Source organism: Andrena cerasifolii, unplaced genomic scaffold (genome assembly GCF_050908995.1).
Source record: "Andrena cerasifolii isolate SP2316 unplaced genomic scaffold, iyAndCera1_principal scaffold0416, whole genome shotgun sequence".
NCBI lineage: Eukaryota > Metazoa > Arthropoda > Insecta > Hymenoptera > Andrenidae > Andrena > Andrena cerasifolii.
This window is the reverse complement of record NW_027485309.1, coordinates 1-15,953: the sequence shown is the minus strand read 5'-3', so window position 1 is coordinate 15,953 and position 15,953 is coordinate 1. Positions and strand designations below refer to the sequence as shown.

Here is a 15,953-nt window from a genome sequence, read left to right as displayed (position 1 = left end):
TACCTATTTTTCTCTATTTAGTTACCAATTTTTTCTCTAGTTATTTACGCATTTTTCATTCTCATTTATTTACCTATATTTTCCTCTAATTTCATTACATATTTTTTTATTTACCTTTTTTTCTTTGATTTATTTATCTATTTATCTCTATTTATACACCTATTTTATCTCCAGATAATTTACCTATTTTTTCTCTATTTATTTTACTATTTTTCTCTATTTGTTTACCTCTTTTGTTTTCTCTACTTATTTACCTATTTTTCTCTATTTATTTACCTATTTTTTCACTATTTATTTTCCAATTTTTTCTCTATTCATTAACTTTTTTCTATTTATTTACCCCCTTTCTTTCTCTATTTATTTACCTATTTTTCTCTATTTATTTACCTATTGTTTCTCTAGTCATTTACCTATATTTTCTCTCATTTATTTTCCTATATTTTCTCTCATTTATTTTCTTGTTTTTCTCTGTTTATTTACCTATTTTTCCTCTAATTTATTTACCTATTTTTTTATTTACCTTTTTTTCTTTGATTTATTTAGCTATTTATCTCTATTTATACACCTATTTTTTTCTCTATATAATTTTCCTATTTTTCTCTATTTATTTTCCTATTTTTTCTCTATTTATTTACCTCTTTTGTTTTCTCTACATATTTACCTATTTTTCTCTGTTTATTTACCTATTTTTCCCTATTTTATTTACCTATTTTTCTCTATTTATTTACCTATTTTTCTCTATTTAGTTACCAAATTTTTCTCTAGTTATTTACGCATTTTTCATTCTCATTTATTTACCTATATTTTCTCTAATTTCATTACATATTTTTTTATTTACCTTTTTTTTCTTTGATTTATTTATCTATTTATCTCTATTTATACACCTATTTTATCTCCAGATAATTTACCTATTTTTTCTCTATTTATTTTACTATTTTTTCTCTATTTGTTTACCTCTTTTGTTTTCTCTACTTATTTACCTATTTTTCTCTGTTTATTTACCTATTTTTCCCTATTTTATTTACCTATTTTTCTCTATTTATTTACCTATTTTTCTCTATTTATTTACCTATTTTCTGTTTTTATTTACCTCCTTTGTATTCTCTACTTCATTACCTATTTTTCACTATTTCTTTATCTATTTTTTTCTCTAATTTATTTACCTATGTTTTCTCTGTTTATTTACCTACTTTTTCTCTATTATATTTTCCTACTTTTTCTCTATTTATACACCTACTTTTTCTCTAGTTTATTTACCTATTTTTAGCTATTTATTTGCCTATTTTTTTCTCTATTTTATTTACCTATTTTCTTATGTACTTATTTACCTCTTTTTCTCTATTTATTTACCTCTATTTTCTCTATTTATTTACCTATTTTTTCTCTATATATTTACCTATTTTTCTCTCTCATTTATTTACGTATTTTTTCTCTGTTTATTTACCTATTTTTTCCTCTAATTTATTTAACTATTTTTTATTTAACTTTTTTTCTTTTGTTTATTTACCTATTTTTCTCTATTTATTTACCTATTTTTTCTCTAGATATTTACCTATTTTTTCTCTCATTTATTTACCTATTTTTTCTCTGGTTATTTACCTATTTTTCGTTTAATTTCTTTACCTATTGTTTTATTTACCTTTTTTTCTTTGATTTATTTAGCTATTTATCTATATCTATACACCTATTTTTTCTCTAGATAATTTACCTATTTTTCTCTATTTATTTCCCTATTGTTTCTCTAGTCATTTGCCTATATTTTCTCTCATTTATTTTCCTATTTTTCTCTGTTTATTTACCTATTTTTCCTTTAATTTATTTACCTATTTTTTTATTTAACTTTTTTTCTTTGATTTATGTAGCTATTTATCTATATTTATACACCTATTTTTTCTCTAGATAATTTACCTATTTATTCTCTAATTTATTTACCTATTTTTTTTTCTCTAGTTTATTTACCTATTTTTTTATTTACCTTTTTTTCTTTGATTTAATTAGCTATTTATCTCTATTTATACACCTATTTATCTCTATTTATACACCTATTTTTTCTCTAGATAATTTACCTATTTTTCTCTATTTATTTCCCTATTTTTTCTCTATTTATTTACCTCTTTTGTTTTCTCTATTTATTTTCCCATTTTTTCTCTATATATTTACCTATTTTTCTCTCTCATTTATTTACGTATTTTTCTCTGTTTATTTACCTATTTTTCCCTTTAATTTATTTACCTATTTTTTATTTACCTTTTTTTCTTTGATCTATTTAGCTATTTTTCTCTATTTATACACCTATTTTTTCTCCAGCTAATTTACCTATTTTTCTCTATTTATTTACCTCTTTTGTTTTCTCTATTTATTTACCTATTTTTCCTCTAGTTATTTACCTATTTTTTTCTCTCATTTATTTACCTATTTTGCTCTGTTTCGTTACCTATTTTTTCCTCTAATTTATTTACCTATTTTTTTATTTACCTTTTTTTCCTTGATTTATTTAGCTATTTTTCTGTATTTATACACTTTTTTTCTCTAGTCTATTTACCTATTTTTATCTATTTATTTACCTATTTTTCTCTACTTATTTACCTCTTTTTTCTCTATTTATTTACCTTTTTTCCATCTATTTATTTACCTATTTTTTTTAATTAGCTATTTTTCTCTATTTATACACCTATTTTTTCTCTAGATAATTTACCTATTTTTCTCTATTTATTTCCCTATTTTTTCTCTATTTATTTACCTCTTTTGTTTTCTTTATTTATTTACCTATTTTTTCCCTAGTTATTTACCTCTTCTTTCTGTATTTATTTACCTATTTTTTTATTTAACTTTTTTTCTTTGATTTATGTAGCTATTTATCTATATTTATACACCTATTTTTTCTCTAGATAATTTACCTATTTATTCTCTAATTTATTTACCTATTTTTTTTCTCTAGTTTATTTACCTATTTTTTTATTTACCTTTTTTTCTTTGATTTAATTAGCTATTTATCTCTATTTATACACCTATTTATCTCTATTTATACACCTATTTTTTCTCTAGATAATTTACCTATTTTTCTCTATTTATTTTCCTATTTTTTCTCTATTTATTTACCTCTTTTGTTTTCTCTACTTATTTACCAATTTTTCTCTAGATAATTTACCTATTTTTTCTCTATTTATTTACCTATTTTTTATCTATTTATTTTCCAATTTTTTCTCTATTCATTAACTCTTTTCTATTCATTTACCACATTCTTTCTCTAATTTATACACCTATATTTTCTCTATTTATTTACCTATTTTTCTCTATTTATTTACCTATTGTTTCTCTAGTTATTTACCTATATTTTCTCTCATATATTTTCCTATTTTTCTCTGTTTATTTACCTATTTTTTCCTGTAATTTATATACCTATTTTTTTATTTACCTTTTTTCCTTTGGTTTATTTACCTATTTTTCTCTATTTATTTCCCTATTTTTTCTCTATTTATTTACCTCTTTTGTTTTCTCTATTTATTTTCCCATTTTTTCTCTATATATTTACCTATTTTTCTCTCTCATTTATTTACGTATTTTTTCTCTGTTTATTTACCTATTTTTCCCTTTAATTTATTTACCTATTTTTTATTTACCTTTTTTTCTTTGATTTATTTAGCTATTTTTCTCTATTTATACACCTATTTTTTCTCCAGCTAATTTACCTATTTTTCTCTATTTATTTACCTCTTTTGTTTTCTCTATTTATTTACCTATTTTTCCTCTAGTTATTTACCTATTTTTTTCTCTCATTTATTTACCTATTTTTGCTCTGTTTCGTTACCTATTTTTTCCTCTAATTTATTTACCTATTTTTTTATTTACCTTTTTTTCCTTGATTTATTTAGCTATTTTTCTGTATTTATACACTTTTTTTCTCTAGTCTATTTACCTATTTTTTACCTATTTATTTACCTATTTTTCTCTACTTATTTACCTCTTTTTTCTCTATTTATTTACCTATTTTTTCTCTATTTATTTACCTCCTTTGTTTTCTCTATTTATTTACCTTTTTTCCATCTATTTATTTACCTATTTTTTTTAATTAGCTATTTTTCTCTATTTATACACCTATTTTTTCTCCAGCTAATTTACCTATTTTTCTCTATTTATTTACCTCTTTTGTTTTCTCTATTTATTTACCTATTTTTCCTCTAGTTATTTACCTATTTTTTTCTCTCATTTATTTACCTATTTTTGCTCTGTTTCGTTACCTATTTTTTCCTCTAATTTATTTACCTATTTTTTTATTTACCTTTTTTTCCTTGATTTATTTAGCTATTTTTCTGTATTTATACACTTTTTTTCTCTAGTCTATTTACCTATTTTTATCTATTTATTTACCTATTTTTCTCTACTTATTTACCTCTTTTTTCTCTATTTATTTACCTTTTTTCCATCTATTTATTTACCTATTTTTTTTAATTAGCTATTTTTCTCTATTTATACACCTATTTTTTCTCTAGATAATTTACCTATTTTTCTCTATTTATTTCCCTATTTTTTCTCTATTTATTTACCTCTTTTGTTTTCTTTATTTATTTACCTATTTTTTCCCTAGTTATTTACCTCTTCTTTCTGTATTTATTTACCTATTTTTTTATTTAACTTTTTTTCTTTGATTTATGTAGCTATTTATCTATATTTATACACCTATTTTTTCTCTAGATAATTTACCTATTTATTCTCTAATTTATTTACCTATTTTTTTATTTACCTTTTTTTCTTTGATTTAATTAGCTATTTATCTCTATTTATACACCTATTTATCTCTATTTATACACCTATTTTTTCTCTAGATAATTTACCTATTTTTCTCTATTTATTTTCCTATTTTTTCTCTATTTATTTACCTCTTTTGTTTTCTCTACTTATTTACCAATTTTTCTCTAGATAATTTACCTATTTTTTCTCTATTTATTTACCTATTTTTTATCTATTTATTTTCCAATTTTTTCTCTATTCATTAACTCTTTTCTATTCATTTACCACATTCTTTCTCTAATTTATACACCTATATTTTCTCTATTTATTTACCTATTTTTCTCTATTTATTTACCTATTGTTTCTCTAGTTATTTACCTATATTTTCTCTCATATATTTTCCTATTTTTCTCTGTTTATTTACCTATTTTTTCCTGTAATTTATATACCTATTTTTTTATTTACCTTTTTTCGTTTGGTTTATTTACCTATTTTTCTCTATTTATTTCCCTATTTTTTCTCTATTTATTTACCTCTTTTGTTTTCTCTATTTATTTTCCCATTTTTTCTCTATATATTTACCTATTTTTCTCTCTCATTTATTTACGTATTTTTTCTCTGTTTATTTACCTATTTTTCCCTTTAATTTATTTACCTATTTTTTATTTACCTTTTTTTCTTTGATTTATTTAGCTATTTTTCTCTATTTATACACCTATTTTTTCTCCAGCTAATTTACCTATTTTTCTCTATTTATTTACCTCTTTTGTTTTCTCTATTTATTTACCTATTTTTCCTCTAGTTATTTACCTATTTTTTTCTCTCATTTATTTACCTATTTTTGCTCTGTTTCGTTACCTATTTTTTCCTCTAATTTATTTACCTATTTTTTTATTTACCTTTTTTTCCTTGATTTATTTAGCTATTTTTCTGTATTTATACACTTTTTTTCTCTAGTCTATTTACCTATTTTTTACCTATTTATTTACCTATTTTTCTCTACTTATTTACCTCTTTTTTCTCTATTTATTTACCTATTTTTTCTCTATTTATTTACCTCCTTTGTTTTCTCTATTTATTTACCTTTTTTCCATCTATTTATTTACCTATTTTTTTTAATTAGCTATTTTTCTCTATTTATACACCTATTTTTTCTCTAGATAATTTACCTATTTTTCTCTATTTATTTCCCTATTTTTTCTCTATTTATTTACCCCTTTTGTTTTCTCTATTTATTTACCTATTTTTTCCCTAGTTATTTACCTCTTCTTTCTGTATTTATTTACCTACTTTGTTTTCTCTACTTCATTACCTATTTTTCTCTGTTTTTTTACTTATTTTTTCCTCTAATTTATTTACCTATTTTTTATTTACCTTTTTTCCTTTGGTTTATTTACCTATTTTTCTCTATTTATACACCTATTTTTTCTCTACCTAATTTATCTATTTTTCTGTATTTATTTACCTATTTTTTCTCTATTTATTTACCTCTTTTGTTTTCTCTGTTTATTTACCTATTTTTCCCTATTTTATTTACCTATTTTTTTTCTATTTATTTACCTATTTTTCTCTATTTATTTACCTCTTTTGTTTTCTCTATTTATTTACCTCTTTTGTTTTCTCTATTTATACACCTATTATTTCTCTCATTTATTTACTTATTTTTTCTCTGTTTATTTACCTATTTTTTCCCCTAATTTATTTACCTTTTTTCTTTGGTTTATTTACCTATTTTTCTCTATTTATACACCTATTTTTTCTCTAGATAATTTACCTATTTTTCTGTATTTATTTACCTCTTTTGTTTTCTCTATTTATTTGCCTCTTTTGTTTTCTCTATTTATTTACCTCTTTTGTTTCTCTATTTATTTACCTATTTTTTCTCTAGATAATTTACCTATTTTTCTCTATTTATTTCCCTATTGTTTCTCTAGTCATTTACCTATATTTTCTCTCATTTATTTTCCTATTTTTCTCTGTTTATTTACCTATTTTTCCTTTAATTTATTTACGTATTTTTTTATTTTCCTTTTTTTCTTTGATTTAATTAGCTATTTATCTCTATTTATACACCTATTTTTTCTCTAGATAATTTACCTATTTTTCTCTATTTATTTTCCTATTTTTCTCTATTTATTTACCTCTTTTGTTTTCTCTAATTATTTACCTATTTTTCTCTAGTTATTTACCTCTTTTTTCTGTATTTATTTACCTACTTTGTTTTCTGTACTTCATTACCTATTTTTCTCTATTTATACACCTATTTTTTCTCTCCCTAATTTACCTATTTTTCTGTATTTATTTACCTATTTTTTCTCTATTTATTTACCTCTTTTGTTTTCTCTATTTATTTACCTATTTTTCTCTAGATAATTTACCTATATTTTCTCTCATTTATTTTCCTATTTTTTCTCTGTTTAGTTACCTATTTTTCCTCTAATTTATTTACCTATTTTTTTATTTACCTTTTTTCCTTTGGTTTATTTAGCTATTCTTCTGTATTTATACACTTTTTTCTCTAGTTTATTTACCTATTTTTCTCTACTTATTTACCTCTTTTTTCTCTATTTATTTACGTATTTTTCTCAATTTATTTACCTCCTTTGTTTTCTCTATTTATTTACCTTTTTTTCCATCTATTTATTTACCTATTTTTTTTAATTAGCTATTTTTCTCTATTTATACACCTATTTTTTCTCTAGTTTATTTACCTCTTTTTTCTGTATTTATTTACCTACTTTGTTTTCTCTACTTCATTAACTATTTTTCTCTGTTTATTTACCTATTTTTTCCTCTAATTTATATACCAATTTTTTTATTTATCTTTTTTCCTTTGGTTTATTTACCTATTTTTCTCTATTTATACACCTATTTTTTCTCTACCTAATTTACCTATTTTTCTGTATTTATTTACCTATTTTTTTCTCTATTTATTTACCTCTTTTGTTTTCTCTATTTATTTACCTATTTTTCTCTAGATAATTTACCTATTTTTCTCTATTTATTTACCTATTTTTTCACTATTTATTTTCCAATTTTTTCTCTATTCATTAACTTTTTTCTATTTATATACCCCTTTCTTTCTCTAATTTATACACCTATATTTTCTCTATTTATTTACCTATTTGTCTCTATTTATTTACCTATTGTTTCTGTAGTTATTTACCTATATTTTCTCTCATTTATTTTCCTATTTTTTCTCTGTTTAGTTACCTATTTTTTCCTCTAATTTATTTACCTATTTTTTTATTTACCTTTTTTCCTTTGGTTTATTTAGCTATTTTTCTGTATTTATACACTTTCTTTCTCTAGTTTATTTACCTATTTTTTATCTATTTATTTACCTATTTTTCTCTACTTATTTACCTCTTTTTTCTCTATTTATTTACCTATTTTTCTCTATTTATTTACCTCCTTTGTTTTCTCTATTCATTTACTTTTTTCTATTTATTTACCTCTTTCTTTCTCTAATTTATACACCTATATTTTCTCTATTTATTTACCTATTGTTTCTCTAGTCATTTACCTATATTTTCTCTCATTTATTTTCCTATTTTTCTCTGTTTATTTACCTATTTTTCCTTTAATTTAGTTACCTATTTTTTTATTTACCTTTTTTTCTTTGATTTATTAAGCTATTTATCTCTATTTATACACCTATTTTTTCTCTAGATAATTTACCTATTTTTTCTCTATTTATTTTCCTATTTTTCTCTATTTATTTACCTCTTTTGTTTTCTCTATTTATTTACCTATTTTTCTCTAGTTATTTACCTATTTTTTCCTCTAATTTATTTACCTATTTTTTTATTTACCTTTTTTTCTTTGATTTATTTAGCTATTTATCTCTATTTATACACCTATTTTTTCTCCAGATAATTTACCTATTTTTTCTCTATTTATTTTACTATTTTTCACTATTTATTTACCTCGTTTGTTTTCTCTATTTATTTACCTATATTTCTCTAGTTATTTACCTATTTTTTCCTCTAATTTATTTACCTATTTTTTATTTACCTTTTTTCTTTGATTTATTTAGCTATTTTTCTCTATTTATACACCTATTTTTTCTCCAGCTAATTTACCTATTTTTCTCTATTTATTTACCTCTTTTGTTTTCTCTATTTATTTACCTATTTTTCCTCTAGTTATTTACCTATTTTTTTCTCTCATTTATTTACCTATTTTTGCTCTGTTTCGTTACCTATTTTTTCCTCTAATTTATTTACCTATTTTTTCATTTACCTTTTTTTCCTTGATTTATTTAGCTATTTTTCTGTATTTATACACTTTTTTTCTCTAGTCTATTTACCTATTTTTTACCTATTTATTTACCTATTTTTCTCTACTTATTTACCTCTTTTTTCTCTATTTATTTACCTATTTTTTCTCTATTTATTTACCTCCTTTGTTTTCTCTATTTATTTACCTTTTTTCCATCTATTTATTTACCTATTTTTTTTTAATTAGCTATTTTTCTCTATTTATACACCTATTTTTTCTCTAGATAATTTACCTATTTTTCTCTATTTATTTCCCTATTTTTCTCTATTTATTTACCCCTTTTGTTTTCTCTATTTATTTACCTATTTTTCCCTAGTTATTTACCTCTTCTTTCTGTATTTATTTACCTACTTTGTTTTCTCTACTTCATTACCTATTTTTCTCTGTTTTTTTACTTATTTTTTCCTCTAATTTATTTACCTATTTTTTATTTACCTTTTTTCCTTTGGTTTATTTACCTATTTTTCTCTATTTATACACCTATTTTTTCTCTACCTAATTTATCTATTTTTCTGTATTTATTTACCTATTTTTTCTCTATTTATTTACCTCTTTTGTTTTCTCTGTTTATTTACCTATTTTTCCCTATTTTATTTACCTATTTTTTTTCTATTTATTTACCTATTTTTCTCTATTTATTTACCTCTTTTGTTTTCTCTATTTATTTACCTCTTTTGTTTTCTCTATTTATACACCTATTATTTCTCTCATTTATTTACTTATTTTTTCTCTGTTTATTTACCTATTTTTTCCCCTAATTTATTTACCTTTTTTCTTTGGTTTATTTACCTATTTTTCTCTATTTATACACCTATTTTTTCTCTAGATAATTTACCTATTTTTCTGTATTTATTTACCTCTTTTGTTTTCTCTATTTATTTGCCTCTTTTGTTTTCTCTATTTATTTACCTCTTTTGTTTCTCTATTTATTTACCTATTTTTTCTCTAGATAATTTACCTATTTTTCTCTATTTATTTCCCTATTGTTTCTCTAGTCATTTACCTATATTTTCTCTCATTTATTTTCCTATTTTTCTCTGTTTATTTACCTATTTTTCCTTTAATTTATTTACGTATTTTTTTATTTTCCTTTTTTTCTTTGATTTATGTAGCTATTTATCTATATTTATACACCTTTTTTTCTCTAGATAATTTACCTATTTTTTCTCTAATTTATTTACCTATTTTTTTCTCTAGTTTATTTACCTATTTTTTTATTTACCTTTTTTTCTTTGATTTAATTAGCTATTTATCTCTATTTATACACCTATTTTTTCTCTAGATAATTTACCTATTTTTCTCTATTTATTTTCCTATTTTTCTCTATTTATTTACCTCTTTTGTTTTCTCTAATTATTTACCTATTTTTCTCTAGTTATTTACCTCTTTTTTCTGTATTTATTTACCTACTTTGTTTTCTGTACTTCATTACCTATTTTTCTCTATTTATACACCTATTTTTTCTCTCCCTAATTTACCTATTTTTATGTATTTATTTACCTATTTTTTCTCTATTTATTTACCTCTTTTGTTTTCTCTATTTATTTACCTATTTTTCTCTAGATAATTTACCTATATTTTCTCTCATTTATTTACCTATTTTTTCTCTGTTTATTTACCTATTTTTTCCTTTAATTTCTTTACCTATTGTTTTATTTACCTTTTTTTCTTTGATTCATTTAGCTATTTATCTATATTTATACACCTATATTTTCTCTGTTTATTTACCTATTTTTCCTTTAATTTATTTACGTATTTTTTTATTTACCTTTTTTTCTTTGATTTATGTAGCTATTTATCTATATTTATACACCTATTTTTTCTCTAGATAATTTACCTATTTTTTCTCTAATTTATTTACCTATTTTTTTCTCTAGTTTATTTACCTATTTTTTTATTTACCTTTTTTTCTTTGATTTATTTAGCTATTTATCTCTATTTATACACCTATTTTTTCTCTATTTATACACCTATTTTTTCTCTAGATAATTTACCTATTTTTTCTCTATTTATTTTCCTATTTTTCTCTATTTATTTACCTCTTTTGTTTTCTCTATTTATTTACCTATTTTTCTCTAGTTATTTACCTATTTTTTCCTCTAATTTATTTACCTATTTTTTTATTTACCTTTTTTTCTTTGATTTATTTAGCTATTTATCTCTATTTATACACCTATTTTTTCTCTAGATAATATACCTATTTTTTCTCTATTTATTTTCCTATTTTTCTCTATTTATTTACCTCTTTTGTTTTCTCTATTTATTTACCTATTTTTCTCTAGTTATTTACCTATTTTTTCCTCTAATTTATTTACCTATTTTTTTATTTACCTTTTTTTCTTTGATTTATTTAGCTATTTATCTCTATTTATACACCTATTTTTTCTCTAGATAATATACCTATTTTTTCTCTATTTATTTTCCTATTTTTCTCTATTTATTTACCTCTTTTGTTTTCTCTATTTATTTACCTATTTTTCTCTAGTTATTTACCTATTTTTTCCTCTAATTTATTTACTTATTTTTTTATTCACCTTTTTTTCTTTGATTTATTTAGCTATTTATCTCTATTTATACACCTATTTTTTCTCTATATAATTTACCTATTTTTCTCTATTTATTTTCCTATTTGTTCTCTATTTATTTACCTCTTTTGTTTTCTCTACTTATTTACCTATTTTTCTCTGTTTATTTACCTATTTTCCCCTATTTTATTTACCTATTTTTCTCTATTTAGTTACCAATTTTTTCTCTAGTTATTTACGCATTTTTCTTTCTCATTTATTTAACTATATTTTCCTCCAATTTCATTACATATTTTTTTATTTACCTTTTTTTCTTTGATTTATTTAGCTATTTATCTCTATTTATACACCTATTTTATCTCCAGATAATTTACCTATTTTTTCTCTATTTATTTTACTATTTTTTCTCTATTTATTTTACTATTTTTTCTCTATTTGTTCACCTCTTTTGTTTTCTCTACTTATTTACCTATTTATCTCTGTTTATTTACCTATTTTTCCCTATTTTATTTACCTATTTTTTCTCTTTTTATTTACCTATTTTTCTCTATTTATTTACCTATTTTTTCTCTAGATATTTACCTATTTTTCTCTCATTTATTTACCTATTTTTTCTCTGTTTATTTACCTATTTTTTCCTTTAATTTCTTTACCTATTGTTTTATTTACCTTTTTTTCTTTGATTCATTTAGCTATTTATCTATATTTATACACCTATATTTTCTCTGTTTATTTACCTATTTTTCCTTTAATTTATTTACGTATTTTTTTATTTACCTTTTTTTCTTTGATTTATGTAGCTATTTATCTATATTTATACACCTATTTTTTCTCTAGATAATTTACCTATTTTTTCTCTAATTTATTTACCTATTTTTTTCTCTAGTTTATTTACCTATTTTTTTATTTACCTTTTTTTCTTTGATTTATTTAGCTATTTATCTCTATTTATACACCTATTTTTTCTCTATTTATACACCTATTTTTTCTCTATATAATTTCCCTATTTTTCTCTATTTATTTTCCTATTTGTTCTCTATTTATTTACCTCTTTTGTTTTCTCTACTTATTTACCTATTTTTCTCTGTTTATTTACCTATTTTTCCCTATTTTATTTACCTATTTTTCTCTATTTAGTTACCAATTATTTCTCTAGTTATTTACGCATTTTTCTTTCTCATTTATTTAACTATATTTTCCTCCAATTTCATTACATATTTTTTTATTTACCTTTTTTTCTTTGATTTATTTAGCTATTTATCTCTATTTATACACCTATTTTTTCTCTATTTATACACCTATTTTTTCTCCAGATAATTTACCTATTTTTTCTCTATTTATTTTCCTATTTTTCTCTATTTATTTACCTCTTTTGTTTTCTCTATTTATTTACCTATTTTTCTCTAGTTATTTACCTATTTTTTCCTCTAATTTATTTACATATTTTTTTATTTACCTTTTTTTCTTTGATTTATTTAGCTATTTATCTCTATTTATACACCTATTCTTTCTCCAGATAATTTACCTATTTTTTCTCTATTTATTTTACTATTTTTCACTATTTATTTACCTCGTTTGTTTTCTCTATTTATTTACCTATTTTTCTCTAGTTATTTACCTATTTTTTCCTCTAATTTATTTACCTATTTTTTTATTTACCTTTTTTTCTTTGATTTATTTAGCTATTTATCTCTATTTATACACCTATTTTTTCTCTATATAATTTACCTATTTTTCTCTATTTATTTTCCTATTTTTTCTCTATTTATTTACCTCTTTTGTTTTCTCTACTTATTTACCTATTTTTCTCTGTTTATTTACCTATTTTTCCCTATTTTATTTACCTATTTTTCTCTATTTATTTACCTATTTTTCTCTATTTAGTTACCAATTTTTTCTCTAGTTATTTACGCATTTTTCTTTCTCATTTATTTACCTATATTTTTCTCTAATTTCATTACATATTTTTTTATTTACCTTTTTTTCTTTGATTTATTTAGCTATTTATCTCTATTTATACACCTATTTTATCTCCAGATAATTTACCTATTTTTTCTCTATATATTTACCTATTTTTCTCTCTCATTTATTTACGTATTTTTTCTCTGTTTATTTACCTATTTTTTCCTCTAATTTATTTACCTATTTTTTTATTTAACTTTTTTTCTTTGGTTTATTTACCTATTTTTCTCTGTTCATTTACCTATTTTTCCTTTAATTTATTTACCTATTTTTTTATTTGCCTTTTTTCTTTGATTTATGTAGCTATTTATCTATATTTATACACCTATTTTTTCTCTAGATAATTTACCTATTTTTTCTCTAATTTATTTACCTATTTTTTTCTCTAGTTTATTTACCTATTTTTTTATTTACCTTTTTTTCTTTGAATTAATTAGCTATTTATCTCTATTTATACACTTTTTTTCTCTAGTTTATTTACCTATTTTTTATCTATTTATTTACCTATTTTTCTCTACTTATTTACCTCTTCTTTCTCTATTTATTTACCTATTTTTCACTATTTATTTACCTCCTTTGTTTTCTCTACTTATTTACCTTTTTTCCATCTATTTATTTACCTATTTTTTTTTAATTAGCTATTTTTCTCTATTTATACACCTATTTTTTCTCTAGTTTATTTACCTCTTTTTTCTGTATTTATTTACCTACTTTGTTTTCTCTACTTCATTAACTATTTTTCTCTGTTTATTTAATTATTTTTTCCTCTAATTTATATCCCAATTTTTTTATTTATCTTTTTTCCTTTGGTTTATTTACCAATTTTTCTCTATTTATACACCTATTTTTTCTCTACCTAATTTACCTATTTTTCTGTATTTATTTACCTATTTTTTTCTCTATTTATTTACCTCTTTTGTTTTCTCTATTTATTTACCGATTTTTTCTCTAGTTATTTACCTCTTTTTTCTGTATTTATTTACCTACTTTGTTTTTTGTACTTCATTACCTACTTTTCTCTATTTATACACCTATTTTTCTCTACCTAATTTACCTATTTTTCTGTATTTATTTACCTATTTTTTTCTCTATTTATTTACCTCTTTTGTTTTCTCTACTTATTTACCTATTTTTCTCTAGATAATTTACCTATTTTTTCTCTATTTGTTTACCTATTTTTTCTCTATTTATTTTCCAATTTTTTCTCTATTCATTTACTTTTTTCTATTTATTTACCTCTTTCTTTCTCTAATTTATACACCTATATTTTCTCTATTTATTTACCTATTTTTCTCTATTTATTTACCTATTGTTTCTCTAGTCATTTACCTATATTTTCTCTCATTTATTTTCCTATATTTTCTCTCATTTATTTTCTTATTTTTCTCTGTTTATTTACCTATTTTTCCTCTAATTTATTTACCTATTTTTTTATTTACCTTTTTTTCTTTGATTTATTTAGCTATTTATCTCTATTTATACACCTATTTTTTCTCTATATAATTTTCCTATTTTTCTATTTATTTTCCTATTTTTTCTCTATTTATTTACCTCTTTTGTTTTCTCTACTTATTTACCTATTTTTCTCTGTTTATTTACCTCTTTTGTTTTCTCTATTTATTTACCTATTTTTCCTCTAGTTATTTACCTATTTTTTTCTCTCATTTATTTACCTATTTTTTCTCTGTTTATTTACCTATTTTTTCCTCTAATTTATTTACCTATTTTTTTATTTACCTTTTTTTCTTTGATTTATTTAGCTATTTATCTCTATTTATACACCTATTTTTTCTCCAGATAATTTACCTATTTTTTCTCTATTTATTTTACTATTTTTCACTATTTATTTACCTCGTTTGTTTTCTCTATTTATTTACCTATATTTCTCTAGTTATTTACCTATTTTTTCCTCTAATTTATTTACCTATTTTTTTATTTACCTTTTTTTCTTTGATTTATTTAGCTATTTTTCTCTATTTATACACCTATTTTTTCTCCAGCTAATTTACCTATTTTTCTCTATTTATTTACCTCTTTTGTTTTCTCTATTTATTTACCTATTTTTCCTCTAGTTATTTACCTATTTTTTTCTCTCATTTATTTACCTATTTTTGCTCTGTTTCGTTACCTATTTTTTCCTCTAATTTATTTACCTATTTTTTCATTTACCTTTTTTTCCTTGATTTATTTAGCTATTTTTCTGTATTTATACACTTTTTTTCTCTAGTCTATTTACCTATTTTTTACCTATTTATTTACCTATTTTTCTCTACTTATTTACCTCTTTTTTCTCTATTTATTTACCTATTTTTTCTCTATTTATTTACCTCCTTTGTTTTCTCTATTTATTTACCTTTTTTCCATCTATTTATTTACCTATTTTTTTTTAATTAGCTATTTTTCTCTATTTATACACCTATTTTTTCTCTAGATAATTTACCTATTTTTCTCTAT

General features: G+C 21.0%; 1 long non-coding RNA gene across 7 annotated transcripts; it reads right to left on the bottom strand.

The window, feature by feature from the left end:
* Nucleotides 1-838: 838 nt before the first annotated feature.
* On the bottom strand, nt 839-13,505 carry LOC143378122 (uncharacterized). Of its 7 annotated transcripts, none has more exons than XR_013087627.1 (4): nt 13,404-13,505; nt 6,896-7,034; nt 3,284-4,413; nt 839-2,207 (listed from the first exon to the last, which is right to left on the bottom strand). It is a non-coding gene; the product is annotated as an uncharacterized LOC143378122 (long non-coding RNA). The 7 variants fall into 7 exon arrangements; XR_013087625.1 differs by lacking the exon at nt 13,404-13,505 and having other exon boundaries at nt 839-1,469; nt 1,624-2,207; nt 6,896-7,797; XR_013087626.1 differs by lacking the exon at nt 13,404-13,505 and adding an exon at nt 7,643-7,797 and having other exon boundaries at nt 3,284-4,436; nt 6,918-7,034.
* Nucleotides 13,506-15,953: the final 2,448 nt, after the last annotated feature.